At 37.3% G+C, this 25,051-nt stretch overlaps 1 protein-coding gene across 6 annotated transcripts in view; it reads right to left on the minus strand.

The window, feature by feature from the left end:
- The window catches only part of FUT8 (fucosyltransferase 8), a 330,956-nt gene that overhangs the window by 293,616 nt on the left and 12,289 nt on the right, over positions 1–25,051 (minus strand). Inside the window, exon 1 of one of the 6 annotated variants that reach the window (XM_027571171.2) lies at positions 4,537–4,675. The exons of the other annotated variants lie outside the window; for them this stretch is intronic. The gene's annotated coding sequence lies outside the window, so the exon portion shown is untranslated. Of the gene's footprint in view, positions 1–4,536; positions 4,676–25,051 lie in introns of those variants that run through there. 6 annotated transcript variants of the gene reach the window in all.

Raw genomic sequence — 25,051 nt, forward strand, 5'->3', positions numbered from 1 at the left:
CTTCTCCTCTTCTATGTCAAGTCTCCCTCTGCTTCTCTCTTATAAGAATATATGTGACTGTATGTAGGACCTACCCAGGGTAATGTCTCCATCTCAAAAACCTTACCTCAATGTAATCACATCTACAAAGACCCTGTTTTCATATAAGATAACATTCACAGGTTCCAGAGATTAGCGTATGCATGTCTCATGCATGTCTTTTAGGAGGTCATTTTTCAGAGGGTATATGAAAATGGAGTGGAAGAGATGGGGGAATGACATTTGAGAATACTTTTTTATAGAATTCTGGACTCCTGTTAATGAACTCTTATAGTTCTCGACCATATTAGTGTTTCACATAATACATAAAATCAACAAGTACAGAAGAGGACTGGCTCTTAAAGTAGTGTATAAACAGAAGGAACCAGACCTAAAGTATTTCAAATAATTAACACATCACCACTGAAAGAAAAACAGGGCCACTGGGGAGAACTGAAGTGATTTTTTTTTTTAAGATTTTATTTATTTGTCAGAGAGAGAGAGAGAGAGAACACAAGCAGGGCGAGCAGAGGCAGAGGGAGAAACAGGCTCCCCGCCAAGTAAGGAGTCTGATTTGGGGCTCAATCCCAGGACCCTGAGCATGATCTGAGCCAAAGGCAGACACTTAACCAACTGAGCCACCCAGGTGTCCCCTGAAGTAACTTTTGAGCATGGTATTTTATCTATACTCTCAAGCTGAAAACAAAACTAACATTAGTGTGTTTTACCACTGGAATGGGTTATCAATTTTGAGGCTATCTTTTATGCATTCTAAGATTAATTGAATAAGCAAATGTATTGTAAATAATCAGAGCCAGGTGTCTCACTGTCAGCAAAGGGAATTAGAAATACTTGAAAAATTAAGTTTGGGATGAATCCTGGGGTACTGGATTGAAAACGGAGCTATCAACTTGAGCTCCGTTATAAATGTACATACAGAGAAATATAAATGGATATGAATGTGTCAGCATGTATATTTTCCTTACTCTAGAGGGCCCAGAAGCAACGACACCCCAGTGACAATGAACACAATAACTAGCACCCAGACCTTTTATCTAAATACTCTTCTCCACTAAGAGGATTGAGACTTCTTAGAAAAATTGCTGATTTCACCTCAGCAGCTGGGATAGTAGTACAAGACAGACCCAGAATATCTTGTGCCAGAAACTAAGGAAATGCTCAAAGAATCATGGAAATATGTCTTAAGAACACAGGAGTTGGCCTAAAGGGACCAGATCTACGACAATCTGAGATCAAAATAAATGATAATTTGATAGCACTAAGTAAAAATAAGAACCTATGTATATGTACATGTTAGAATGTCAATTAATTAAAGGAGAAATCACCATTTGACAACCACCATATTAATAATACTGATTCAATCAAAACTCCTCAAAGGGATGTCAAAGTAGTTAAAGAAAGTCTGAGAAACAAAATATTTACATAGTCTCAAGTATTTCCTCACAATATACTTACAAATTGCAAATGGAAAAGAAATAGTGACTGTGACAGTGAAGAAAACTGGCAAGTGATCAAAGTTAACATCAGTAGTAATGGGGCAAATCAACATCATGTATCTCCAATAGAACATCCTGAGAAGGACACAACATCACTACTCAGTAGCCCTGCAAAAAATTCATAACCTGATTCTATGAAGATGAAATATTAGACAAATTGAGGGACATTCTACAAAATAACTGGGCTACACTCTTCAAAAAAGTCATTGTTACAAAAGAGACAAGGGCTCCTGGGTGGCTCAGTCTGGTTAAGCGTCTGCCTTCGGCTCAGGTCATGATCCTGGAGTCATGGGATCGAACTCCACATCAGGCTCCCTGCTCAGTGGGCCACCCACTCTCCTGCCTGCACGCTCTCTCTCTCTCAAATAAATAAATAAATAAATAAATAAATAAATAAATCTTTAAAAGAAAGACACAAACGTTTCCAAATAAAGAAAATGAGAGAAAGTGAGAACTAAAAGCAATTCATCATCCAGAATTTGATCCTGGACTGGAGGAAATGTTTTTCTTTTGCTATATTATTTGGTCAATTAGTGAAACTTAAATTCATAGACTAAATATTTAATAAATATAGAGATAGCAAATGAATAAGGTTTATAGAGAATGTCCTTAATTACTTTAGGAAACTGCCCTGAAATTTCATAAAATATATACTGAGTTTTCAGAGGATCATGTCTGCAACTTTCAAACAGTTCAGAAAAAATATGTATATAATAAAAAGAAAACTATTAACAAAATTTGTAAAATATTAACATTTGGGGAACAAGATGAAGATATAGAAGAATTTGCGGCGCCTGGGTGGCTCAGTTGTTAAGCATCTGCCTTTGGCTCAGGTCATGATCCCAGAGTCCTGGGATCGAGCCCTGCATCAGGCTCCCTGCTCGGCAGGGGGCCTGCTTCTCCATCTCCCACTCCCCCTGCTTGTGTTCCCTCTCTCGCTGTCTCTTTCTCTGTCAAATAAATAAAATCTTTAAAAAAAAAAAGATATAGAAGAATTCTTTATATTATTCTTATACCATTCATTTTTGCAAGTCTGAAATTATTTTAAAAATACAAAACTTAAAAAAACTTTAAAGGTTACTAGAGTAATAATTTTGAGAATGGAAAATAGATTCCAAGGAACTGATCCAGGACCAGCTGAAGAGTGGAAAAGATTCTGTGACATGCTAAGGTCCAAAACTGTATAGTATAGCAGGGTAGGGACTGGAAACATGTCTGTCTATGTCTGCCTTGGGTCTTACTCAATCCCAGTTACAGCCAGTGCCTCCCACACCAGGCATACTCAATAAACATGTGTTAAGTGGATGAATATATAAATAACAACCAACAATGATAATCTTCATGAGAAAATGAACTGAGATGTTTAGAAACAAGTCCTAAAGATAAAAATTAAGTTTCTACACATATTTTAGCAGCAGAATCTTTTCCTCCACTAAAATCTTAAACAGAACCTCAATGCAGGAAAACAAAATGAAGTCACTCTAGTTTTAATGTGGATTTGATGATTTGGAACCCCTCAATTTCTGTTCACCCAGCATCAAGACTCCAATAACAATTTTTTAAGATTCAAAAGCTCTGAGAAGGTAATTTTTTTTCTGAGAAGATAATTTAAAGATAGAAAGATAGTCTTATTTTGAAGCTCTAATACCAGCCTCCACTGATACAAACTTTTCCTTGCTTTTTCTAAACCTTGATCCAAAGAATCACTCAACTCCAAGGTAAAATTATTTCTTTTTCACTGTTCTAAGCCTTAGGAACTGTTAAATAATCAATATCCAAAACTGGTTCTTCTCAAGAACCTTCAACTATTTGGATTCCATTAAAACACACAACAGCTTAAAGTTACAAAATTTATCTCAAAACAAGAAGTTGAACAGGAAAATCCAGATTTAAAAAAAATCATCAGTAAATTAGGGGGCCTGGGTGGCTCAGTCGTTAAGCTTCTGCCTTCGGCTCAGGTCGTGATCTCAGGGTCCTGGTATCAAGCCCCACATCGGGCTCCCTGCTCTGTGGGAAGCCTGCTTCTCCCTCTCCCTCTCCCACTCCCCCTGCTTGTGTTCCCTCTCTCGCTGTGTATCTGTCAAATAAATAAAAAATCCTCAAAAAAAATTACCAGTAAATAATAATCCTCCCCAAAAACTAAAAGATATATCCACCAACTGGCCTACTGCATATAAAGTATGATGTACAAGTTCACTGGGATATCCAAAAATCCCTTCAGGGATCCACAAGGCCAAAACTATTTTCATAATAACACTGAGATGATATTTGCCTTTTCACAGTTAACGTTCGCATGCACAGCGCATGCAAAGGTGGATAAAACTGCTTATGCCTTAGAATGAATCAAGGCACTGGCACCAAACTATATTACTAGTCATTATATGCTTCAATGACACACATTGTGGGGGGGACAGTAAAGGGGAGCTGGTTTAACCTAAAAAATTTTATTTTTTAAATTCTCACCCTTTGAGAATGCATCTTTTTAAAAAGATTTTATTCATTCATTTGACAGAGAGAGAGAGAGCACAAGCAGGGGGAGCGACAGGCAGAGGGAGAAGCAGACGTCCCGCGGAGCAGGGAGCCCAATGTGGGACTCAATCCCAGGACCCTGGGATCATGACCTGAGTGGAAGACAGACGCTTAACCAACTGAGCCACCCAAGTGCCTAAGAATGCATCTTCTTAATGGTCTGTGTACTGAAATGGAAGTATGCATAAAGCATTTCTGTGTGTACCAAAAAACAATAACTGTCTTGAGGAAAACCACCTGTAGGATTGTTTGAGCTACAAGCTGAAAGAGCCACTTTCCATGGGATACTGTTTTTACTTGAAAGAACTCCAGTTCTCCAGACTTGGGTATTTGGCAGACATTTTCTTGAAAATGAACAAAGTCTATCTTTTTGTATGTATGTGAACATACCGTTTAAAGACATACACTCCCCGCCTGCAGCAAACCCCGCCAGGGCAGCTTCCTGGCATGGTCACTTTTTAATCCAACACACCTTGTACTGCTCCACCTCAAAGTTGTCACAGAGCTCTGGTTCCTCCTTTGTGTGTCTGCGCTGGGCCTCTCATTTCAGGAAGCAGGCCCACCTCTCCTCTGGGAACAGGGCATCCGGGTGCACTGGCATCTCAAGCATTCATCGTGGCTCCCAACAGGGGATGTGGATACTGGAGGAGGAGCACCTGGCAGATATGTGCGTAGGCTTGTTGGTACACACGTGTGAGCAAGGCTCTGTTGCTGTCAGCCTGCCAGGTAGCAACGTGCAGAGGGCGGCCCCTATGAACATGTGCTGCCACAGCAGGCTGTGTTAGGGCAGCTAAAGCAGGCCAAGATACCTGGAGTCCAGCTGGCTTCTGAGTGCAGCAGACAGTTGGCCTTCCTGCACACAGTGGGGCGTGTGCTCCAAGCAGGCAGCCCGTGGTGGCCATTCCTCCTGAGGGTGCCTGTGTCACCTGGAGGCTCACAGCCACTGGCCTGCTGTGTGACCTACCCCTGTCACTGAGCTCCAGAGCAACCTCGGGAATCCGTGGCCCAGCCACCACTGGCTAGCCTGGAGCGCAGACGATGGAGGCAAGGCGGTGCACACCGTCACAGTCAACCCAGTACCCTGTCCTCCTGGAGCATCCAGTAAGCCTATCTTTTAAAAGTGACAGCTTCCAATGATAAAATTCAAACTTTCAAGTTGAGAAAATACGTATTCATTGTCATGAGCTTAACATCTTACGTTTCTACTGAGATTGGTGGTGCTCTTAACAAGTGATTTTTTATCCTGCATAATGAAATGTGTCATGTCAACATTTGGAAGATCTGCGTAACTCAGTGAACCAATATTTTCCAAATGACCCAAGCTTAATGTTACAAAATCATGCGTAGATTGAAGATCCAATCAATGTACACAACACAGCCATGGATTTTAATGTAATAAAGTAACTAGTAAAAAGGTTTAACTGATATAGTTTCAGACTTTACAATTTAGAAGACTACCATGTGTCAAGTTTTGATGTAGTATCAAATAGGATATCCACAATCATCTAAAAAGCTAAAAATTACCCCTCTTCCAAATACATATGTATGTGAGGCCATATTTTCTTCATATACTTGAACCAGAACAACGTATCACAATACACTGAAGCAAGAGCAGAAGTAAAATTCCAGACATCTTCTGTTAAGCCAGACATTAAAGAAATTTACAAAAATGTAAAATAATGCCATTCTTCTCATTAACTTTTTTTGTTTGGGAAATTATTTATTAAAAAACGCTATTTACATAAACATAATGGGTTTATTATTGCTATTTTTAAATGAATTATGTTAAATTTCTTGGTTTTAATTTCTAATGCGGTAAATATCAATATAATCTAAAAAGTCAAGTTTCTTGCAGTCCCCCTCAACAAATTTTAAGAATGTAAAATGGGTCTAAAGAACTCAAGTCTGAAAAGCACTACTACAGAACCGACTGATTTGTCAGAAAACTTCCTCTAACTGCTAGAAAATAAGAAAAAATTGACTGTCATTATTACAGCATAGCTCCATTCAATTCAGTACAGGTAAAACAAATGTTCTTAAAATACAACTAACTAAACACCTCTATTTATCTTAAAATATTATTTTCCCTCAGTAAATAACCAAACTTACTTTTTTCAAATAACAGAAGGAAATTTTAGAACTTCTAAATATTTTCTTGTTGTGAATTTCTCTATTCCCAATGTATCACTAATGTTGAAAAACCAATGATTTTGGATGGAATGGAATACATTTAAAAGCTCAAAGAAGAAAATAAAATTGTCAGCTTTCCCTGCTTATACTGACATTCAATGCATACAGTATTAATAATTAGTACTGCTGAGAATAGAAATAATTCTAAAATTCAAAACCATTTACTTAGCAGCTGTTAAGATCATCCTTTCAGATCCTCATAAAGCTATGACAAGTGAACAAAGTTCATAAAGCTATGATGAGCGAACAAAGTTTATCAGATTTTCAGGATAAGAAGCTATGTAAATAAAATACCATCAAAAACACACTTTGGTCTTAAAAAAAATTCGCACTGCTTAATTTTCACTGATACTATAATTACTGCCTACCAGTAAAATACTAAGAGAAAATTTAAAGTACTATCTGAACTGAGATAAAAAAGACAAATAATGAGATTGTTTACAACCTTAGTTATAGAGATTAGAAGAGACTTCATACCAGCAGATATCATGGATGTGTAGAAGAAGGGGCTTTGTTTTTGCCAAACTGAGACAGAGTCTACAGAAGATTTGAGGAGCCATATATACAGTGTTTGGGTTATTTGGTAGTAATTACTGAAAGGCCACAATTTTTTTTTTTTTTTTTAGCACTTACTGTGTAGCAGTCATTATTCTAAGTGCATTTTTCTTTACATGAGTTAATTCCTTTACTTTTCACAACCCTCTAAGTTCATCTCTACTTTATAGAAGAAACTGAAACATGACTTGCCCAGTGACACAGAAAGAAAGCTAAGTGGGAAAATGGGATTTGAACTCAGGCATTCTGTCTCCAAAACCTGGACCTTAAATGACTACTATATCACACTGCCTCTCTCATGACAAGTGCTAAGGTAAAAACTAATGCTTTCAGTGACTACCCAGGTTATCAATGATAATGGACTGCTTTCAATTTTTTCTGAAATTCTCTCATTGTCTCTGACACTGTGGATGACTCTCTTTCAAACACTCCTGCCTTGACGCTTGATTTTTTGTTGTTCTTTTCTGAATATATATTTGCTGGTCTTTGTAACAAATATCTGTTGGACAGCTACTAAGACTCAGGCATTATTCAAAGTGCTGAAGATACTGCAAAAAACAAGAGTCAAGAATCCTGCTCTTCTGCCTGCCCTTTTAAAAAAAATAAGAGTTGAACTAAAGACTGCAAAAAAGTTGAAATCTGCTTAATTTCAGTGGTTGAAAATGTCTGCTATATGATTTACTGTACTTTTTAATACATGTGAAATGTTTCTTAGTCTTAAAAAAATCTCAGTAGAGACTACTGGAATAAAGGAAATGGGAAAAGAACAGGGGAGGAAAAGGGAGGAAAGGAAAGAAAAAGGAGGGGAAAAAAGAGTGGGTGAGAAGAAGTAAGGAGAAAGCAGTGAGAAAAATGGGAAATAAAGGGAGAGGAAACGCCAAGGAAGAGTAAATAACTTCCTAAGTAGAACTTCCACAAAGCTGGCCAGACATTTTAAGTACATGGGATACTCATCAACGAATTTTCTCTAGGCATCTGATATTTACCATGGCCTAGCCAAACAGCATTGCTTAAATGAAGTATTTGTTAACTGAAACTTTCTCACAAACCATTTTGAGTGTTCAAAGCCAGGAACATTATTCTTGTTTAATTGTGCTTAGCTTATTAACTTGAAATTAGACTACAAACATATTACACTAGTTCAACTTCCATACTCCTACCATCAGTTCATATAAGAACAACTACCAAATTCATTTACATTCTAAGGTTTCCACTTCACTTTCATTGAAATAGCTTTGAAGGTCAGTACTGGCCACTGATAACCTACTCTGAATTTCAGAAGTACATACACATTTCAAAAGTTTACTATTTCGTAATGGGAAATAAAAATTGAGCCAGTATCTCCATAAAATAAGACTTCCTGCTAAAGCAAATATTACTATACAAAATAATAATTTGAAAAACAAATAGCACATTACTCATTTTTACTTGCTATTTGAACTTTCATTAATAGATAAGTATTTAATAAGTGCTTTTTATGAGGATTACTAAAATGTGAAAAATTAAAATAAGCCACCTTATATTTAACATAGCCAAAGAGACATCAACATACACTATCACACCTACTTACTATTACACCTTTTAAAACATAATTCTATGCTGCAGCTCAGTTAAATGCTCACTTTTATGCATGTCAAGTTACTAAAGAACTAACTTCAAGGAATTAAAGATCTAATAGTATGCTATGGAGTGTTTAATGTGTACCAAATGCCTTGACTAAATAAGCACTTTACACAGGGTACTGCTAAATCATTTAAAATCTCATAACCACCCTGCAATTACCATCTCCATTTTACAGTTGAAGAAACAAATTCAGTTAGTAAATGGTAGGGTTATAATTTGAACTCAGATCTAACCCCAAAACCACTCTTTCCACTCCACCAAATTACACAGATTAAAATTTATAGTCTTCTGGAGCGCCTGGGTGGCTCTGTCATTAAGCATCTGCCTTTGGCTCAAGTCATGATCCCAGGGTTCTGGAATCGACCCCACATCAGGCTCCCTGCTCGGCGGGAAGTCTGCTTCTCCCTCTCCCACTCCCCCTGCTTGTGTTCCCTCCCTTGCTGTGTCTCTCTCTGTCAAATAAATAAAATCTTTTAAAAAATTAAAATTAAAAAAATAAAATTTATAGTCTTCTATCACTCATTAACAAAATATCAGTAGTACTATCAGTCTCAATTACACAACAATGTAAATTACCTGCAGTACAGTTTAATCCCAAACTCAGATATATAATCCTTGATAATTACAAGCTAGTAAATGTACCAAATATTTCATGTTTGGCATTGACAAGCAATGAGGTCCTCATGTATTAAAAATAGGCAGGCTGCCATGAATGAACATGCTATTCCAAAACTTACTCAGAACTTAAAATGCACTTTCCTTGTATATGAAAACAATGCTAAAAATATTGATTCTAGGGGCACCTGGGTGGTTCAGTCAGTTAAGTGTCTGACTCTTGGTTACAGCTCAGGTCATGATCTTGCAGGCATGAGATCGAGCCCCACATGGGGCTCCCTACTCAGCACAGAGTCGGCTTCAGATTCTCTCTCCCACTCCCCCACCTCCCTGCTCTCTCTAAAATAAATAAAACCTTTAAAAAATAAAATAGGGGGTCAGTTGGGTAAGCATCTGCCTTCGGCTCAGATCATGCTCTCAGGGTCCTGGGATCCAGCCCCTCATCGGGCTCCTTGCTCAGCGGGGAGTCTGCTTCTCCCTCACCCGCTGCCCCTCCCCCCGGCTCATGCTCGCTTACTCTCTCAAATAAATAATCTTTAAAAAATAAATAAAATAAAAATGGTCATTCTATTCCCAGGCCAGCCAATATTTAAATTGTAACTTAACAACAATATGTAGCTACCATTTATAAATACAGGAAAATATACATGCATGTGTCTAGGTATATGTGGGGAAGAGGGTGTATGTATTAATATTCTGAGTTCTAAACTGTGATCTCAGGAATTCAATTGCCTCCCTGTTTGTCAGTGAGACCAGAGATGTCCATGACACCCATAACAGCATGGCAGCTTTGCAGAGAGGCAGGGATTCACCAACAGACTTGAAGTTAAAGAGAAAATTAATTAATAGTGCCTGCTGGAAAATCTGAACAATCAGGTAAGAGATAGCGTTTCTCTACATAGAGATCAGTCACTTCCCAGGCAATTTCTATTCTATAGGGGACTTAAATTTAAAGTATTCGTAAGTCAAATACAAACTGTATTACAAGCTAATCTGGCGTACTGTAGCAAACACATTTTTATTTTCCTTTTTGTCTATTTCTAGTTGAGGTGCATAAAAACTATAAATATAATGCTTAATGGCCAATTTGGCAAACATTATGGTTTAAATTATTAATACATGCAACTATTATCTCTACATTCATTTGCAAAAGGAAATCTATACTGCCAAGTTAGTTAATTTTTGTTACCCAGACTGTTGTTGGGCTGCTTTGACCCACCAATTAGTATATATACACATTGTAGTTGGTTTTACCTTGATATTAAGTAAAATATAATTAGATAATTAGTTGAAAATAAACACAATTAACAACAGTAACATCTGAAATTCCAGCTTTATCACATTCTTACTGAGTGATCTAGGGCAAAACATCTAATACCCTACACTTCAGTTTCCTCATGTGTAAAATAAGAAAAATAATATTTAGCCATGATTATGAGCAAAATATAGTTTAAATGTTCTGCAAAGTGATAACCAGTATTATTTCAATAAATGAGTTATTGCCTATCTAAAAATGTGACCACCCAAATTCTTTGTACAGAATGATTATAGTACTAATTCCTTTAATGTAAAAGATTTTCTGATATCAGTTACCTTATACAAATTCTTGAAAGTTAAAAAAATCTATTAAACAGCAAACAGTAATTACATAAGCTTATTTATTTAAGCTTATTTACAAAAGCTTTATAAAGCAGACATATATTCAGTTTGTATGTCTTCTGTTTTACTATTTAAATTAACATACAGTAAAACTGACTTTTTCAGGGGACTACAGTTCCATGAATGTTAACACATATAAAACACCACCATATGTAGATACAAACAGTTGAATTACACCAAAAAACTTCATACTGGGGGCGCCTGGGTGGCTCAGTCGTTAAGCATCTGCCTTTGGCTCAGGTCATGATCCCAGGGTCCTGGGATTGAGCCCCGCGAGCCCCACATCAGGCTCCCTGCTCCACAGGAAGCCTGCTTCTCCCTCTGCCCACACCTCCTGCTTGTGTTCCCTCTCTGGCTGTCTTTCTCTCTGTCAAATAAATAAAAATCTTTAAAAAAAAAAAAACTTCATACTCTTTTTTCATAGTCCTAAGTTATATGTAGTCATAAGTAACATAACCCAATAACCAGCACTATTTTCCATCACTACAGTTTTGCATTTTTAACAAGGTCATATAAATGGAATCATGAAACAAGTTGCTTTCACTCAGTGTAATGCCTTTAAGATTCATCCAAGTTGGTTTCTTTTATTACTGAGTGGTGTTCCACTGTATGGTGTATCCATTCACACATTGACATCTGGGTCATTTCCAGTTTCTGACAATTATGAACAGAGCTGCTATAAACACTCATATACCAGTTGAGAGAACATAGTTTCATTTCTATTGGGAAAATACCTAGGGACAGGATTTCTGGGTCATGGGCTAAGTGTATGTTTAACTTTACAAGAAACTGAAAAATTTATCTAAAGTGGCTGGACAGTTTTTCATTGCTATGAGCAATGTGTAAGAGTTTCAGTTGCTCCACATCCTTGCCAGTTTGGTACTGTCAGAAAGTTTGGTTTTGTTTTGCTATTCTAATAGGTATGTAGTGGTATCTCTTTGTGGTTTTAATCTGCATTTCCCTAATGCTAATGACATCGATATACTCAGGTTTTTTTTTTAAATATTACATTTAATTCTACTTATTAAAGGACTGTTTAATATTTCAGCACTCAACCTGTTAATGAAATGAAATAGTTCTATCAACTAAACTAAGCTTGATGTCTTTTCAAAATCATTTACAACACTAGGGCACCTGGGTGGCTCAGTCATTAAGCGTCTGCCTTCAGCTCTGGTCATTATCCCAGGGTTCTGGGATAGAGCAGGAAGCCTGCTTCTCCCTCCCCCACTCCCCCTGCTTGTGTTCCCTCTCTCGCTGTGTCTCTGTCAAATAAATAAATAAAATCTTAAAAAAAAAAAAATCTACAACACTGAGGATTTAAAATTAGCTTCACAAGCAATCATGGAAAGTTTATGCAATACACTGAGTAGGAAATGTAGTCAAATAAATTCAACTTGATTAAACTGAATTTTTGTAGCTTTTTAATAAAAACTGAGAAAATTTAATAGCTTCTTTTCCAACTTTCTTATCTTTCCAGAAACTCCTACAAAATAACCTAAGTGTAACAAAGTTCCTCAGCATTTATTGCTAATTTTGTGCTAGGCACTATGCTAGACCTTAAGTATGCAAATATTAACAAGTCAAATGACCCTGTCCTCAAGCAATTTATATTATTCAGAATTTTTAAAAATTAACTTTTTCTTAAAATAGCCTTTCTCTTTTAGAAGTTTTACATTTAAGGAAAATTCAGAAGATAGTACAGAGTTCCCATATACCACTCTCCCAGCTTCCTCTGTTATTAACATCTTACATTAGTATGGTATATTTGTTAAAATCAATAAACCAATACTGAACTTCCTTCAAAGTACCAAAGAATATAATTTCTATCACCCTTTAATTTTTTTATTTATATTTTAAATTTATATTTATTTATATTTAGGAGTATGGCTTTAAAGGAACTTCTGTCCCTTCAGTTGACCCTACAATTCAAGTGCCCAACCCAGTCTGACTTGAAATTATGTCTGAATCACAAATTATCAAAAGTTACTAGAAAAGAGATTCTAAATTAGCCTGGATGAGGTACAATGTCCATTTTCCAAAGACTGGATTGTATCCTTCCATCTCTATTTCTGATTCTCTCTGGGTGTTAGTAGGATTCTCCTAAACCCAGTTTTTCCACATCTTTACAGTCTCAAGCCTAGAGAGGATGATCTCTTTCCCTGCTAGGTACGGTTCCAAAAAACCCAGAACAGAGCTAGTATTTATTCATCTCACATAACCATTCTTGCACCAATAACTGTGATGTGGAAGCTTCCCCATATTATTGTATTTCCCTGTGACAAGAGTAGGGGTAGTATGAATGCTCCAAAAGGGCAGGTAACAAGAGAGTTAATAGTGATCTAGACAAATCACTGGAGGAGTTGCTGGTAGCCAATTAACCAAACAAATCTGTGTCTATCACCACTGAGGAGTGGGGGTGGTTGGGCTGGGGAGCAACTTAATAACTATACATTATTTTTTAGAAACTGTATCTTTTTCAGGGTGCCTGGGTGGCTCAGTCGGTTAAGCCTCTGACTTTGGCTCAGATCATGATCTCAGGGTCCTGGGATGGAGCCACAGTCAGGCTCCCTGCTCAGTGGGGACTCTACTTGTCCCTCTGCCCCTCCCCTGGCTCCCACATGTGCCCACTTTCTCTCAAATAAATAAAACATTTTTTAAAAAGAAATTATATATTTTTATTATGAAATAAAGTATCTGTAACCGCACTTACATATTCTTTTATATTCTTGGCTAAAAAGTTTCTTCAAAGTTATTAAAATTTCAGAAACTATGTAACTAGCAGTTATAGCAGCTTCTAATTACAATGCTGTACCTATGGACAAATATTGTAGAAAATACTGAGAGCAGAGATTTCAGGGATTTAGAAGAGGAAAAGTGGGAGCACCTGGCTGGCTCAGTCGGCACAACATGTCACTCTTGATCTTGGGATCATGAGTTTGACCCCACATTGCATGTAGAGATTACTTAAAAAAAAAAAAAAAAAACCTTAAAAAAGGGAATAAAAAATAAAAAGTGGAAAAGTGAATGGTACCAAGAGTTCAACCACAGAGCAAGAGAAGGGAAGCTGCCTTAGAATGTGTGTGTGGGGGGGGGGGGGGGTGGTAAGTGGATTCAACTATACATAACACAAAAACCCAAATTAACTGTGGCTTAAACAAAATAGAAGTTTACTTCTCTCTGACATAAAATAATCTGAAAACAGGCAGTCTAGGACTGTTCTATCATGTCATCAACATACAGTATCCTTCCACTCTCCAATCCACTATCTTTGGAATATAGCCCCTAACCTCATGGTCTAAGTTGGCAGCTAGAGAAAAAGATTACAAGGATACAATTCTTCCTTTAAATAGAATTTTGGAAGTATCACCCACTTCCACTTACATATCATTGATCAGAACTTCTTCACGAGGTTATACCTAACTGCAAGAGAATCTCAGAAATTCAGTCTTTCAGCAAGCACAGACAGTGCCCACTAAAAATCTAGGTTTTGTTAATTTGAGGAAAACGGAGAATATGCCACAGTTGGTCAAAGGGAACAAAGTTAGATGAAGACAGGAGATGTGAATGCAAACTTTCCTTTCCCTAATCTCAAGCTACAAAATGGCAAAAATGAAATGTTTTTGATTATTATTACTTACCGGAGACAGAAGAAATGGAAGAAGAGAAGGACCTTTAGACTCTTTAACTACAGAGAACTGATGATTACCAGAGGGGAGGAGGATAGGGGAATGGGTGAAACAGGTGATGGGGATTAAGGAGTACACTTGTGGTGATGAGCACTGGGTGCTGTACGGAAGTGTGGAATCACCAAATTCTACACCTAAAACTAAATATTAACACTGTATATTAACCAACTGGAATTAAAATAAAAACTTAAAAAAAAGAAAAAGAAAAGGACCTTTAATTCTACTTCTTAGGATACTTCTTACTCTGCTCCATATGATTACCTTTAAAAAGTCCAATTGAGAAATAAAAGTGTGAATCAAACTAATTTGGTTCAAAGTTGCAGAACCACTTCACTACACAAAGGTATAAAACCAATGTGTCTAACAAACAGAAAACACCAAAGTAGAGAGAGATAGTTTAAAACCAAACAAAGAAACAAAATCATACTATCACTCTTCTTCAGTTAAGTTACCTCCACTTTAAATCTTTTTTTTTAAGATTTTATTTATTTATTTGAGAGAGAGAATGAGAGAGAGAGAGAGAGAGCATGAGAGGGGGGAAGGTCAGAGGGAGAAGCAGACTCTCTGCCGAGCAGGGAGCCCGATGCGGGACTCGATCCTGGGACTCCAGAGATCATGACCTGAGCCGAAAGCAGTCCCTCAACCAACTGAACCACCCAGGCGCCCATGTTACCTCCACTTTAAATGACACACTGGACCAAATGGACTTCGCAATAAATTCAGAACATTCCATTCCAAAGCAAGGGAATACACATTCTTCTCTAGTGCCCATGGAACATTCTCTAGAATTGATCACATCCTAGGTCACAAATCAGGTCTCAACCAGTACCAAAAGATTGGGATCATTCCCTGCATATTTTCAGACCACAATGCTTTGAAACTAGAGCTCAATCACAAGAGGAAAGTCAGAAGGAACTCAAGTAAATGGAGGCTAAAGAGCATCCTACTAAAGAATGAATCGGTCAACCAGGAAATTAAAGAAGAATTTTAAAAATTCATGGAAAAAAATGAAAATGAAAACACAACTGTTCAAAATCTTTGGGATACAACAAAGGCAGTCCTAAGAGGAAAGTATATAGCAATACAAGCCTTTCTCAAGAAACAAGAAAGGTCTCAAATACACAACCTAACACTACACCTAAAGGAGCTAGAGAAAAAAACAGCAAAGAAAGCCTAAACCCAGCAGGAGAAGAGAAATAATAAAGATCGGAGCAGAAATCAATGAACTAGAAACCAAAAGAACAGTAGAACAGATCAACGAACCTAGGAGCTGGTTCTTGGAAAGAATTAGCAAGATTGATAAACCCCTGGCCAGACTTATCAAAAAGAAAAGAGAAACGACCCAAATCAACAAAATCATGAATGAAAGAGGAGAGATCACAACCAACACCAAAGAAATACAAACAATTATAAGAACATATTATGAGCAACTCTATGCCAGCAAATTAGATAACCTGGAAGAAATGGGTGCATTCCTAGAGATGTATCAACTACCAAAACTGAACCAGGAAGAAACAGAAAACCTAAATAGACCTATAACCACTAAGGAAATGGAAGCAGTCATCAAAAATCTCCCAACAAACAAAAGCCCAGGGCCAGATGGCTTCCCAGGGGAATTCTACCAAACATTTCAAGAAGAATTAATACCTATTCTTCTGAAACTGTTCCAAAAAATAGCAATGAAAGGAAAATTTCCAAACTCGTTTTATGAGGCCACCATTACCTTGATCCCAAAACCAGACAAAGACCCCATCAAAAAGGAGAATTACAGACCAATATGCTTGATGAACATGGATGCAAAAATTCTCACCAAAATACTAGCCAAGAGGATCCAACAGTACATTAAAAGGATTATTCACCACGACCAAGTGGGATTTATCCCTGGGCTGCAAGGTTGGTTCAACATCCGCAAATCAATCAACATGATACAATACATTAACAAAAGAAAGAAGAAGAATCATATGATCCTCTCAATAGATGCAGAAAAAGCATTTGACAAAGAACAGGATCCTTTCTTGATCAAAACTCTTCAGAGTATAGGGATAGAGGGCACATACCTAAATATCACAAAGCCATCTATGAAAAACTCACAGCGAATATCATTCTCAATGGGGAAAACCTGAGAGCTTTCCCCCTAAGGTCAGGAACACGGCAGGGATGTCCACTATCACCACTGCTATTCAACATAGTATTAGAAGTCCCAGCCACAGCAAGCAGACAACAAAAAGAAATCAAAGGCATCCAAATCGGCAAAGAAGAAGTCAAACTCTCTCTCTATGCAGATGATATGATACTTTATGTGGAAACCCAAAAGACTCCACCCCAAAACTGCTAGAACTCATACAGGAATTCAGTCAAGTGGCAGGATATAAAATCAATGCACAGAAATCAGTTGCATTTCTATACAACAACAACAAGACAGAAGAAAGGGAATGTAAGGAGTCGATCCCATTTACAATTGCACCCAAAACCATAAGATACCTAGGAATAAATCTAACCAAAGAGGCAAAGGATCTGTACTCAGAAAACTATAAAATACTCATGAAAGAAATTGAGGAAGACACAAAGAAATGGAAAAACGTTCCATGCTCATGGATTGGAAGAACAAATACTGTGAAGATGTCAATGATACCTGGAGCAATCTACACATTCAATGCAATCCCCATCAAAATACCATCCACTTTTTTCAAATAATCCTAAAATTTGTATGGAACCAGAAAAGACCCTGAATAGCCAGAGAAATGTTGAAAAAGAAAAGCAAAGCTGGCGGCATCACAATTCCGGACTTCCAGCTCTATTACAAAGCTGTCATCATCAAGACAGTATGGTACTGGCACAAAAACAGACACATAGATCAATGGAACAGAATAGAGAGCCCAGAAATGGACCCTCAACTCTATGGTCAACTCATCTTTGACAAAGCAGGAAAGAATGTCCAATGGAAAAAAGACAGTCTCTTCAACAAATGGTGTTGGGAAAATTGGACAGCCACATGCAGAAGCATGAAACTGGACCATTTCCTTACACCACACACAAAAACAGACTCCAAATGGTTGAAAGACCTAAATGTGAAACAGGAGTCCATCAAAATCCTAAAGGAGAACACAGGCAGCAATCTCTTCGACCTCAGCCACAGCAACTTCTTCTTAGAAACATCGCCAAAGGCAAGGGAAGCAAGGGCAAAAATGAACTACTGGGACTTCATCAAGATAAAATGCTTTTGCACAGCAAAAGAAACAGTCAACAAAACCAAGACAACTGACAGAATGGGAGGAGATATTTGCAAATGACACATCAGATAAAGGACTAGTATCCAAAATCTATAAAGAACTTATCAAACTCAACACCCAAAGAACAAATGATCCAATCAAGAAATGGGCAGAAGACATGAACAGACATTTTTCCAGAGAAGACATCCAAATGGCCAACAGACCATGAAAAAGTGCTCAACATCACTCAGCATCAGGGAAATCCAAATCAAAACCTCAATGAGATATCACCTCACACCAGTCAGAATGGCTAAAATAAACAAGTCAGGAAACGACAGATGTTGGTGGGGATGCGGAGAAAGGGGAACCCTCCTACACTGTTGGTGGGAATGCAAGCTGGTGCAGCCACTCTGGAAAACAGTATGGAGGTTCCTCAAACAGTTGAAAAGAGAGCTACCATACAATCCAGTAATTGCACTACTGGGTATTTACCCCAAAGATACAAATGTAGGGATCCCAAGGGGTTCGTGCACCCCGATGTTTATAGCAGCAATGTCCACAATAGCCAAACTGTGGAAAGAGCCAAGATGTCCATCGACAGATGAATGAATAAAGAAGATGTGGTATATATACACAATGGAATATTATGCAGCCATCAAAAGGAATGAGATCTTGCCATTTGCAACGACGTGGATGGAACTGGAGGGTGTTATGCTGAGCGAAATAAGTCAATCAAAGAAAGACATGTATCATATGACCTCACTGATATGAGGAATTCCTAATCTCAGGAAACAAACTGAGGGTTGCTGGAGTGGTGGGGGTGGGAGGGATGGGGTGGCTGGGTGACAGACACTGGGGAGGTTATGTGCTATAGTGAGTGCTGTGAATTGTGCAAGACTGTTGAATCACAGACCTGTACCTCTGAAACAAATAATACAATATATGTTAAAAAAACAAAAAAAGATAGCAGGAGGGGAAGAAAGAAGGGAGGGAATTAGGAGGGGGAGATGAACCATGAGAGACGACAGACTCTGAAAAACAAACTGAGGGTTCTAGAGGGGAGGGGATGGGGGGATGGGTTAGCCTGGTGATGGGTATTAAAGAGGGCACGTTATGCATGGAGCACTGGGTGTTATACACAAACAATGAATCATGGAACACTACATCAAAAATGAATGATGTAATGTATGGTGATTAAGATAATAAAAAATTTAAAAAAAAAAAAGTTAAGTTACTTCCAGGTCCAGAAACTCAGCCTAAACTCCTCTCCATACCCACTCCATTACTTGGTAAACCTCTTCCTTATATTCATAAAGCAAATCTAATCTTCCTGGTTCTCCTTTCTTGCTATTTTAAGGATTTTACTATAATCACCTGGAATTGCAAGAATAAGCATGATGAGGACAGGTGGGTGAGGGGATTGGTTAAATGGGGGATGGGGATTAAGGGGGGCACTTCTTGTGATGAGCACCGGGTGTTGTGTATGGAATCATTGAATTGTACACCTGAAACTCATATTACATTAAATTAACTGGAATTTAAATAATTTTTTAAAAGACTAATCATAAAGAAATTATAAGGTTTAAGAAAATCTTATAAAATAATTCCCTGGAACCTCAAATATTCTCACTTTACTGGACAGAACTAATGATGTCTTAACTAGTATTCATTCATATCATCTTGTCTCAAAACAAGGAAACTGCATTTCTAACACCCTAAACATTAGATGATACATTTCAGAGTCTTTTTTTACCACAGGCATGATACAGGGGTAGCTGTGGTGGGTGATGGTGGTTAAGACCAAATTAAGACCTTTAGAAGCCCCAAGTACAGAAAATATAATAGTATAATCCTCTATTCCACCCTATTAAATGCTATACAACTAAGATTAAGTTAATACAATAAAATTCTTTCCAGATTACTTCTTCAAAAATTTTTTTTAAATATTAAGTGCTTTCAATCTTTTCTCAAATTCTTTTTCCTCTGCTTTGCTGGTACCCTAAAGCCTTTGTTGGGTATGGCTTTTGGGTAATTAGCACTAAGTAGTAGTTAGAAATGGAAGTAAAAGCACTTGCAACTTGAAGAGGTCCACTGTGTCAGGTATTTTACATGCATTATTGATAATTCTTACCACATCCACAAAAGGGAGATTCTATCAACCCTGTTTTGCTGATAAAGAAATGGCTCAAAAAAGCTAGATAAGATGCCCAAGGTCACTCATGCAGTAAATGGCAGAGTTGAATATCTGAAATAGGCCTTTCTATCTCCCAAGACTGATCCATTAGACATACTGCCTATAGGGCACTTCTTTAGAATCTGCTCCTGAACAAAATTTCATTTCAGAGAAACGCTGAAAAATGATTTTTAAATGCATCATTTGATAGTACTCAAATTTTCCATGGAACTTAATCACCAATAATTCTAGATAATGGCTGTAAATATACAGCCAACACTGCTGCACTGTACAACTCCAGAGAGCCCCCCTCTTTTTTTTTCACGTGAATGGTGTCCTCTGGATTTTGCAATGCACCAGCTATAACCCAAATGCTTACCAAAACCCTTGTCAAGGCCATTTATTGTTCTGTTTTCAAAAAAAATGCAATCTTTTTTTAAAGATTCTATTTATTTGTCAGAGAGAGCACACAAGCAGGGGCGGGTGGCAGACAGAAGCAGCAGCCCCCCCCTCCCCACTGAGCAAGGAGTCGGATGCGGGACTCAATCCCAGGGCCCTGGAATCATGACCAGAGCAGGAGGCAGACACTTAACTGACTGAGCCACCCAGGTGTCCCTGCAATCATTTTTTTAAAAAGCAGAAAAGTATTCTCAGAATGTTAAAGAAAGTATTTGAAAGCACATGAAAATATACCCAGCATCATTAGCCATCAGGAAAGTATAATTTAAAAGCACAGTGATATACACCTACTAAAAGAGCTAAAATCAAAACAAAAAACAAAACAAAAAAACCTGACAATCCCAAGTGCTAACAAGGATGAAGAGCAACTGGAATTCTCATATATTGTTGGTGAGAATGCAAAATGGTATAGCAACTTTGGAAAAGTTTTGCAGTTACCTACAAAATCAAACATACACATACCATATAATTGCTAGGTATTTACTCAAGTGAAATGAAAATTTACGTTCATAAAAAAAAACTATTCTCAAATGTTTATAGCAGTTTTACATGTAGTTGCCAAAAACTAGAAATAACCCAAACGTCTCTCAACAGATGAATAAACAAACAAACTGGTCCATTCATACTATGGATTACTACTTACCAATGAAAAGGAATAAACTATTAACATGCGTAACAGCATGAATGAATTTCAAAGGCATTTTCTAAGTGAAAGAGGCTGACCCAAAAATCTACACAAGTATAATTCCATTTACATAAATCCTGGTAAAAGCAAAACAAGAGCCATGGAGAACAGGTCAGTGTTTACCATGGGGTTGGAGATGAGGCGGAGAGGCTAATTACAAAGAGGAAACAGGAGCTCTATGTCTTGATAATTAATGGTGGTGTATACACAGTCTTATACATTTGTCAAAACACATAGAATAGTATATCACAAAGTATGTATTTTACTGCATGTAAATTTAAAAATGAAAAGAAAATTTAATTCATAAAAAAATAAAGGAAATATGCCAAATTAAAAAAAAAGGATGAAAGAATCAGAATGTTTTAAAAATTACTATATCTAGAAATAGTTATCCTCTGTAGATAATACAGCTGCCTCTAATAAGCCATAGAGATAAAATATAAAATGCTTAAGACAAGGCTTATCACATTCTCAACTGACACTAGTCCCCTTCCCTTTACTCACTTCTCTCACCTATGTACACGTTTCTCTTTCCCTGTGGCTATAACTTTTATTTTCTTCCTCCTCTGCAATGACTAAGATTCGCCTACTTCACATTCCTTCCCCCACTTCTCTAGTTAATAGTATTCCCATCTTTTGGGGGACTGACCTTCCCCCATTTTATGTGGTTCTGATGACAATCCAATGACAATTCCCCACAGTAATTAGCCCAAGGATGGGCCTCATGAAAGGCCTTCCTTCAGAAAGTTCTCAGTTCTTCACTGTGAGCTCTCAGCAATCCGAGGCTGTGCATCTCTGTCATGAAAGACTTCTAACATAAGCAGACAATAAGACTAACATACAGAAAGAAGTACAGTCAGGAAGTGAAGAGTATCCTAAAGACATCATTTAAATTCCTGGATCTCTTTGCTCCTGGACTGCTCCACCTCTGCTCTTCCCATTTACAAAAACAATAAGTCATCTTTTTAAGCCAATTTGGAACTGTTGGTTTTAATGCCTCCCATTTTAAAAGCACAAAACATTGTTTCTCTAAGGGAGCAAAAACAGTAAATTATCTCTTCACTTGCTGTGGCCTTCAGTTAACTTATTCCAAATATTAGTGGCTATTAATATATAGATATTACCTAGCCCTGCTGTAGGGCAAACATGTGTATAAAGAGAAATAAAAGATAAAGCCATACATAAGTAGACTGACAACAGCTGTCCACTAGATTTACATTCCAAGTGCAAGGAACCTTAAAGACAGCTTTTAATGTAAATTTTAAGATTTTAAGTCTTCAATGCAGGTAGTGCTCACTTTTCACCACTTGACATTTTACCATTCTACTCATTCAAGCCTAGGTAATAAAGTTACGTTACTACTTTGTGTCACTCTGGCTTTACCTTGTTCATTCACTCACCTTCATCAATATCTGAAGAAAGGCAATTACATATGCCAATATAAAAAAAACACACACATGCAGTAAGGATTAAAGCAAAAGTCATATGAATTGACAACATATAATAAATTTCCAATAAGTCTTTCTTCAGCTTGTCTGCCTGGAATGCCCCTACTTATTCTTTGATGCTAGGCTTAAACATCACCTCCTTTCAATACAGCCTTCTCCACTTATCACACCCTAATAGTACTGCTGCCTCTCTCTGCCTCCTCTCTATCATAGCAATTGCCAAATTACAATTATTTATGTTTGTGGTAATGAGAACCTTCTGTAGTAAAAATTTCTGTAGTAATAAATTAAACAGAAGGGGCACCTGGGTGGCTCAGTCGGTTAAGCATCTGCCTTCAGCTCAGGTCACGATCCCAAGGTCCCAGGATAGTGCCCTGCATCGGGCTCCGTGCTCAGCGGGGAGCCTGCTTCTCCCTCTCCCTCTGCTGCTCCCCCTGCTTGTGCTCTCTCTCTCTCTCTCTCTCTCTCTTTCTGTCAAATAAATAAATAAAATCTTTAAAAAATAATGAAACAGAAAAGAGCTGATGAAATAGAGAAACACAGAACAGAAATTCCAGTTTAACAAATGAATAGATCTGATGGGGAATTCAAAGATGACTCAGAGTTCAAGTTTGGGTAATGGGAGGAATAAGCCAATAACAGAGAAAGGAAAGTTAGAAAGAAGAATACATTTTAGGAGAAAGAAAATGAAAGAAAATTCAAATTGAGCATGTTGAGCTTAATGGCATGACAAACAGGTGGAGCTCTCCAGCTAAAAACTGAAGTTTGCGCACTTACAATGTAAGTCATCTGAAAGAGGTACTCACCGAAGCCAAAGGACCAGGTAACATTCCAAGGAAAAGCAGCTAGATTAAGAAAAATATATAAGGCAAATACTTAAGAAACAAGTTGACCTTGTGAATGAAGAGTGACTAGAATATACAGGAGAGTTTATAAGCTCCCTTATAAGAAGGGAGGAGGAAAAGGGGTTCACTGTGTCAAATCTGGATAATTTAAAAGCAAAAATTAAAACTGAAAAAAGTCTCTATTTGGCAATTCAGGTCACTGGTAACAACAGAGAAAATAGCTTTAGTGAAAAAGAAGATAGCAAAATTTAAACAATATACATGTTGCTTTTTCCTTTGGGCTATCGGATAATACAAAAAAAAAGGAGGGGAAAAGAAGGAAAAAAGAATAAGAAAAGGTGTTTTTTGGGTGGATTTTTTTTTTTTAGGCCACTGAAGATGCTAAGGGAGATTTAAATAAAAATAATAAAAGAGTTAACAAGCCCATATAGTCTAACAGAAGGGATAAAAGTAGCAGCCATGAAATAGTCATGTAAGCCTAAAATGATACATCCCTAAAACCAAACAGTAGAGAGGAAGGGAAATTAAACAATTTAGAGATAAAGAAAAGCAACGCTAAAGACATGTCTGTTTGATGGCCTTAACCTTCTTACTCTTTAAAAAAAAAAAGTAATTGAAAACAACCTACAAAGTCTGGGAACAGTATACAGGAATAGGGGCTAGGGAGTAGAAAAGGTCAGAAATAGCCCCTGCAGGAAATCAATTACAAAAGAATTGCCAACCAGTGTAAGTGAGTATTTTGGAGCACTCTTTATAATTAATTATTCATCTCATTTTCACTTATCTAGTAGAACAGCACAAATTCTTTAGCCTATTTGATTTGACTGCTATTGTTTTGTAAAAACAGCCTTCTATATCTGATTTGAGGTAATGATGTTCGTTCTGTAAGTCTTCTTTTCCATTGTATATTACTGCATTTTTTCTTTGCTGTTATAAAACTTTTAATCATTTTTACTGCATTAATGTGTCTTGCTCTGATGCTTTGCTTAAATATCCAAGTAGTATCTGATTATTCAAGAAATCCTTAATGTCTATTTTCTTAAAGTCAAGTATGTGAGAGAACTATACAGAGAATAGGAATTCTAAACTTAAAAATGGCTGTATCTTTGGAGGGGTGCCTGAGTGGCTCAGTCGGTTAAGCATCTATCTGCCTTCGGTTCAGGTCATGATCTTGGAGCCCTGGGATACAGCCCCACGTCGGGTTCCCTGCTCAGTGGGGAGTCTGCTTCTCCATCTCCCTCTGCCTCTACCCCTGCTCAGGCTTGCTTGCTCTCTCTCCCTCTCTCAAATAAATAAATATAATCTTTAAAAAAAAAAAGGCTATATCTTTTGACAGCAGCTCACTTATTATTTTTTTAAAAGATTTTATTTATTTATTTGACAGAAGAGAGAGAGAGAGAGTGAGAGGGTACAAGCAGGGGGAGCAGCAGAAGGAGAGGGAGAAGCAAACTCCCTGCCAAGCAGGAGCCTGATGTAGGGCTCGATCCCAGGACCCTGGGATCATGACCTGAGCCGAAGGCAGACGCTTAACCAACTGAGCCACCCAGGTACCCATTATTATTATGTTTAAAAATAAAAACTCCCTAGGAAAATAAGATCTTTAATATTTTGAAGCTTCAAAGTATCTCTTTTCCTGAAATGTTTCCAATTACATAATTCATATTTAGATACTTTATATGTATTACAAATTCTGTGAGACATTTAAAAATAAATATGGCATGGCATATATTTAAAAGAATATGGTTGCCATAAAATAGTCACCTTAGAAAGTTCTCATACTTATTCCTAGAATGCTGCCATTGCATAAAAAGCTATGAGATTCAACTTTTAAAACTCATTT

Source organism: Zalophus californianus, chromosome 6 (assembly GCF_009762305.2).
Source record: "Zalophus californianus isolate mZalCal1 chromosome 6, mZalCal1.pri.v2, whole genome shotgun sequence".
NCBI lineage: Eukaryota > Metazoa > Chordata > Mammalia > Carnivora > Otariidae > Zalophus > Zalophus californianus.